Genomic DNA, 6,642 nt, shown 5'->3' with positions numbered 1-6,642 from the left:
TGGGTTCAGAGATGTTTGGTTTCCAAGAAGAGACACACACACATACTTGGACGCATAGATACACGCACATACACGTAGACGCATGCATGCTCACCCAGATAGATGCACAAACACACACACACATACTGTGGATACCGATGCATGCACGCACGCACCCTTGTACACACACACACACACACACACACACACACACACACACACACACACACACACACACACACACACACACACACACACACACACACACACACACACACACACACACACACACACACACACACACACACACACGGTAACACGTGTGTGTGAGTTGGAAGCTCTATTTGATCTCTGGTTTCACAGAAACCTTTCAGAAGAGAATGTGGAAAGCTCTTGTTGTCCACGTGACTGAGGGTTGTCATTGAGAGGGAATGAATGTGCTGCCGTGTACTGTATAATATCTGCACATGATCTACATTTAGAGTACAGCGTATGTGGGTGTTCACGCAAGTTTGTGCATGTCACTTCTGTTCATGTACTGTATGTGTGGCTAATCCCTGTGAAGGCATAGTGTGTGCCAGAATCCCAAATGGCACCTTATTCCCTATTTAGTGTGCTACTTTTGACCAGAACCCATAGGGGTTTCATAAAATATGCACCCTATGTGTATGTAACATTTCTTCCACTCCTGTTGCCTCATCATAAATCAAAACACTTTTTTTTACACTGCATTGATCTAAAACACATGTATCAAATGTGTGTAGAATCAACATGTTCATACAGCGTTTGAGGATGTGTGTCTCTGGGAATGTAAAACACATACAGTGTGTGAGCTGCCCAGTGAGCTGCCCAGTGTGTGTGTGAGCTGCCCAGTGAGAGCCCAGTGTGTGTGTGAGCTGCCCAGTGAGCTGCCCAGTGTGTGTGTGAGCTGCCCAGTGAGAGCCCAGTGTGTGTGTGAGCTGCCCAGTGAGAGCCCAGTGTGTGTGTGAGCTGCCCAGTGAGAGCCCAGTGTGTGTGTGAGCTGCCCAGTGTGTGTGTGAGCTGCCCAGTGTGTGCATAAAACACATACAGTGTGTGAGCTGCCCAGTGAGAGCCCAGTGTGTGTGTGAGCTGCCCAGTGAGAGCCCAGTGTGTGTGTGAGCTGCCCAGTGAGAGCCCAGTGTGTGTGTGAGCTGCCCAGTGAGAGCCCAGTGTGTGTGTGAGCTGCCCAGTGAGAGCCCAGTGTGTGTGTGAGCTGCCCAGTGAGAGCCCAGTGTGTGTGAGCTGCCCAGTGTGAGCCCAGTGTGTGTGTGAGCTGCCCAGTGAGTGTGTGTGTGTGAGCTGCCCAGTGAGCTGCCCAGTGTGTGTGTGAGCTGCCCAGTGAGAGCCCAGTGTGTGTGTGAGCTGCCCAGTGAGAGCCCAGTGTGTGTGTGAGCTGCCCAGTGAGAGCCCAGTGTGTGTGTGAGCTGCCCAGTGTGTGTGTGAGCTGCCCAGTGTGTGTGTGAGCTGCCCAGTGTGTGCATAAAACACATACAGTGTGTGAGCTGCCCAGTGTGTGTGTGAGCTGCCCAGTGAGAGCCCAGTGTGTGTGTGAGCTGCCCAGTGAGCCCAGTGTGTGTGTGAGCTGCCCAGTGAGAGCCCAGTGTGTGTGTGAGCTGCCCAGTGAGAGCCCAGTGTGTGTGTGAGCTGCCCAGTGAGAGCCCAGTGTGTGTGTGAGCTGCCCAGTGAGTGCCCAGTGTGTGTGTGAGCTGCCCAGTGTGAGCCCAGTGTGTGTGTGAGCTGCCCAGTGTGAGCCCAGTGTGTGTGTGAGCTGCCCAGTGAGAGCCCAGTGTGTGTGTGCTGCCCAGTGTGTGTGTGAGCTGCCCAGTGAGAGCCCAGTGTGTGTGTGAGCTGCCCAGTGAGAGCCCAGTGTGTGTGTGAGCTGCCCAGTGAGAGCCCAGTGTGTGTGTGAGCTGCCCAGTGAGAGCCCAGTGTGTGTGTGAGCTGCCCAGTGAGAGCCCAGTGTGTGTGTGAGCTGCCCAGTGAGAGCCCAGTGTGTGTGTGAGCTGCCCAGTGTGTGTGTGTGTGTGAGCTGTCCAGTGAGAGCCCAGTGTGTGTGTGAGCTGCCCAGTGAGAGTCCAGTGTGTGTGTGAGCTGCACAGTGAGAGCCCAGTGTGTGTGTGAGCTGCCCAGTGTGTGTGTGTGTGAGCTGCCCAGTGAGAGCCCAGTGTGTGTGAGCTGCCCAGTGAGAGCCCAGTGTGTGTGTGAGCTGCCCAGTGAGAGCCCAGTGTGTGTGTGTGAGCTGCCCAGTGAGAGCCCAGTGTGTGTGTGAGCTGCCCAGTGAGAGCCCAGTGTGTGTGTGAGCTGCCCAGTGAGAGCCCAGAGCCCAGTGTGTGTGTGAGCTGCCCAGTGTGTGTGTGAGCTGCCCAGTGTGTGTGTGAGCTGCCCAGTGTGTGCATAAAACACATACAGTGTGTGAGCTGCCCAGTGAGAGCCCAGTGTGTGTGTGAGCTGCCCAGTGAGAGCCCAGTGTGTGTGTGAGCTGCCCAGTGAGAGCCCAGTGTGTGTGTGAGCTGCCCAGTGTGAGCCCAGTGTGTGTGTGAGCTGCCCAGTGAGAGCCCAGTGTGTGTGTGAGCTGCCCAGTGAGCTGCCCAGTGTGTGTGTGAGCTGCCCAGTGAGAGCCCAGTGTGTGTGTGAGCTGCCCAGTGAGAGCCCAGTGTGTGTGTGAGCTGCCCAGTGAGAGCCCAGTGTGTGTGTGAGCTGCCCAGTGTGTGTGTGAGCTGCCCAGTGTGTGTGTGAGCTGCCCAGTGTGTGCATAAAACACATACAGTGTGTGAGCTGCCCAGTGAGAGCCCAGTGTGTGTGTGAGCTGCCCAGTGAGAGCCCAGTGTGTGTGTGAGCTGCCCAGTGAGAGCCCAGTGTGTGTGTGAGCTGCCCAGTGAGAGCCCAGTGTGTGTGTGAGCTGCCCAGTGAGAGCCCAGTGTGTGTGTGAGCTGCCCAGTGAGAGCCCAGTGTGTGTGTGAGCTGCCCAGTGAGTGCCCAGTGTGTGTGTGAGCTGCCCAGTGTGAGCCCAGTGTGTGTGTGAGCTGCCCAGTGTGAGCCCAGTGTGTGTGTGAGCTGCCCAGTGAGAGCCCAGTGTGTGTGTGCTGCCCAGTGTGTGTGTGAGCTGCCCAGTGAGAGCCCAGTGTGTGTGTGAGCTGCCCAGTGAGAGCCCAGTGTGTGTGTGAGCTGCCCAGTGAGAGCCCAGTGTGTGTGTGAGCTGCCCAGTGAGAGCCCAGTGTGTGTGTGAGCTGCCCAGTGAGAGCCCAGTGTGTGTGTGAGCTGCCCAGTGAGAGCCCAGTGTGTGTGTGAGCTGCCCAGTGAGAGCCCAGTGTGTGTGTGAGCTGCCCAGTGTGTGTGTGTGTGAGCTGTCCAGTGAGAGCCCAGTGTGTGTGTGAGCTGCCCAGTGAGAGCCCAGTGTGTGTGTGAGCTGCCCAGTGTGTGTGTGTATGAGCTGTCCAGTGAGAGCCCAGTGTGTGTGTGAGCTGCCCAGTGAGAGTGTGTGTGTGTGAGCTGCACAGTGAGTGTGTGTGTGTGAGCTGCCCAGTGTGTGTGTGTGTGAGCTGCCCAGTGAGAGCCCAGTGTGTGTGTGAGCTGCCCAGTGAGAGCCCAGTGTGTGTATGAGCTGCCCAGTGAGAGCCCAGTGTGTGTGTGAGCTGCCCAGTGAGAGCCCAGTGTGTGTGTGAGCTGCCCAGTGAGAGCCCAGTGTGTGTGTGAGCTGCCCAGTGAGAGTCCAGTGTGTGTGTGAGCTGCCCAGTGAGAGCCCAGTGTGTGTGTGAGCTGCCCAGTGTGTGTGTGTGTGTGTGAGCTGCCCAGTGAGAGCCCAGTGTGTGTGTGAGCTGCCCAGTGAGAGCCCAGTGTGTGTGTGAGCTGCCCAGTGAGAGCCCAGTGTGTGTGTGAGCTGCCCAGTGAGAGCCCAGTGTGTGTGTGAGCTGCCCAGTGAGAGCCCAGTGTGTGTGTGAGCTGCCCAGTGAGAGCCCAGTGTGTGTGTGAGCTGCCCAGTGAGAGCCCAGTGTGTGTGTGAGCTGCCCAGTGAGAGCCCAGTGTGTGTGTGAGCTGCCCAGTGAGAGCCCAGTGTGTGTGTGAGCTGCCCAGTGAGAGCCCAGTGTGTGTGTGAGCTGCCCAGTGAGAGCCCAGTGTGTGTGTGAGCTGCCCAGTGAGAGCCCAGTGTGTGTGTGAGCTGCCCAGTGAGAGCCCAGTGTGTGTGTGAGCTGCCCAGTGAGAGCCCAGTGTGTGTGTGAGCTGCCCAGTGAGAGCCCAGTGTGTGTGTGAGCTGCCCAGTGAGAGCCCAGTGTGTGTGTGAGCTGCCCAGTGAGAGCCCAGTGTGTGTGTGAGCTGCCCAGTGAGAGCCCAGTGTGTGTGTGAGCTGCCCAGTGAGAGCCCAGTGTGTGTGTGAGCTGCCCAGTGAGAGCCCAGTGTGTGTCTGAGCTGCCCAGTGAGAGCCCAGTGTGTGTGAGCTGCCCAGTGAGAGCCCAGTGTGTGTGTGATCTGCCCAGTGAGAGCCCAGTGTGTGTGTGAGCTGCCCAGTGAGAGCCCAGTGTGTGTGTGAGCTGCCCAGTGAGAGCCCAGTGTGTGTGTGAGCTGCCCAGTGAGCCCAGTGTGTGTGTGAGCTGCCCAGTGAGAGCCCAGTGTGTGTGTGAGCTGCCCAGTGAGAGCCCAGTGTGTGTGTGAGCTGCCCAGTGAGAGCCCAGTGTGTGTGTGAGCTGCCCAGTGTGTGTGTGAGCTGCCCAGTGTGTGCATAAAACACATACAGTGTGTGAGCTGCCCAGTGAGAGCCCAGTGTGTGTGTGAGCTGCCCAGTGAGAGCCCAGTGTGTGTGTGAGCTGCCCAGTGAGAGCCCAGTGTGTGTGTGAGCTGCCCAGTGAGAGCCCAGTGTGTGTGTGAGCTGCCCAGTGAGAGCCCAGTGTGTGTGTGAGCTGCCCAGTGAGAGCCCAGTGTGTGTGTGAGCTGCCCAGTGTGAGCCCAGTGTGTGTGTGAGCTGCCCAGTGAGAGCCCAGTGTGTGTGTGAGCTGCCCAGTGAGCTGCCCAGTGTGTGTGTGAGCTGCCCAGTGAGAGCCCAGTGTGTGTGTGAGCTGCCCAGTGAGAGCCCAGTGTGTGTGTGAGCTGCCCAGTGAGAGCCCAGTGTGTGTGTGAGCTGCCCAGTGTGTGTGTGAGCTGCCCAGTGTGTGTGTGAGCTGCCCAGTGATAAAACACATACAGTGTGTGAGCTGTGTGTGTGTGAGCTGCCCAGTGAGAGCCCAGTGTGTGTGTGAGCTGCCCAGTGAGAGCCCAGTGTGTGTGTGAGCTGCCCAGTGAGAGCCCAGTGTGTGTGTGATCTGCCCAGTGAGAGCCCAGTGTGTGTGTGAGCTGCCCAGTGAGAGCCCAGTGTGTGTGTGAGCTGCCCAGTGAGTGCCCAGTGTGTGTGTGAGCTGCCCAGTGTGAGCCCAGTGTGTGTGTGAGCTGCCCAGTGTGAGCCCAGTGTGTGTGTGAGCTGCCCAGTGAGAGCCCAGTGTGTGTGTGAGCTGCCCAGTGTGTGTGTGAGCTGCCCAGTGAGAGCCCAGTGTGTGTGTGAGCTGCCCAGTGAGAGCCCAGTGTGTGTGTGAGCTGCCCAGTGAGAGCCCAGTGTGTGTGTGAGCTGCCCAGTGAGAGCCCAGTGTGTGTGTGAGCTGCCCAGTGAGAGCCCAGTGTGTGTGTGAGCTGCCCAGTGAGAGCCCAGTGTGTGTGTGAGCTGCCCAGTGAGAGCCCAGTGTGTGTGTGAGCTGCCCAGTGAGAGCCCAGTGTGTGTGTGAGCTGCCCAGTGTGTGTGTGTGTGTGTGAGCTGTCCAGTGAGAGCCCAGTGTGTGTGTGAGCTGCCCAGTGAGAGTCCAGTGTGTGTGTGAGCTGCACAGTGAGAGCCCAGTGTGTGTGTGAGCTGCCCAGTGTGTGTGTGTGTGAGCTGCCCAGTGAGAGCCCAGTGTGTGTGTGAGCTGCCCAGTGAGAGCCCAGTGTGTGTGTGAGCTGCCCAGTGAGAGCCCAGTGTGTGTGTGTGAGCTGCCCAGTGAGAGCCCAGTGTGTGTGTGAGCTGCCCAGTGAGAGCCCAGTGTGTGTGTGAGCTGCCCAGTGAGAGCCCAGTGTGTGTGTGAGCTGCCCAGTGTGAGCCCAGTGTGTGTGTGAGCTGCCCAGTGAGAGCCCAGTGTGTGTGTGAGCTGCCCAGTGAGCTGCCCAGTGTGTGTGTGAGCTGCCCAGTGAGAGCCCAGTGTGTGTGTGAGCTGCCCAGTGAGAGCCCAGTGTGTGTGTGAGCTGCCCAGTGAGAGCCCAGTGTGTGTGTGAGCTGCCCAGTGTGTGTGTGAGCTGCCCAGTGTGTGTGTGAGCTGCCCAGTGTGTGCATAAAACACATACAGTGTGTGAGCTGCCCAGTGAGAGCCCAGTGTGTGTGTGAGCTGCCCAGTGAAAGCCCAGTGTGTGTGTGAGCTGCCCAGTGAGAGCCCAGTGTGTGTGTGAGCTGCCCAGTGAGAGCCCAGTGTGTGTGTGAGCTGCCCAGTGAGAGCCCAGTGTGTGTGTGAGCTGCCCAGTGAGAGCCCAGTGTGTGTGTGAGCTGCCCAGTGAGTGCCCAGTGTGTGTGTGAGCTGCCCAGTGAGAGCCCAGTGTGTGTGTGAGCTGCCCAGTGAGAGCCCAGTGTGTGTGTGAGCTGCCCAGTGAGAGCCCAGT

Source organism: Oncorhynchus gorbuscha, unplaced genomic scaffold, assembly GCF_021184085.1.
Source record: "Oncorhynchus gorbuscha isolate QuinsamMale2020 ecotype Even-year unplaced genomic scaffold, OgorEven_v1.0 Un_scaffold_1286, whole genome shotgun sequence".
Lineage (NCBI taxonomy): Eukaryota > Metazoa > Chordata > Actinopteri > Salmoniformes > Salmonidae > Oncorhynchus > Oncorhynchus gorbuscha.
Note: the sequence above shows the minus strand (reverse complement) of the source record.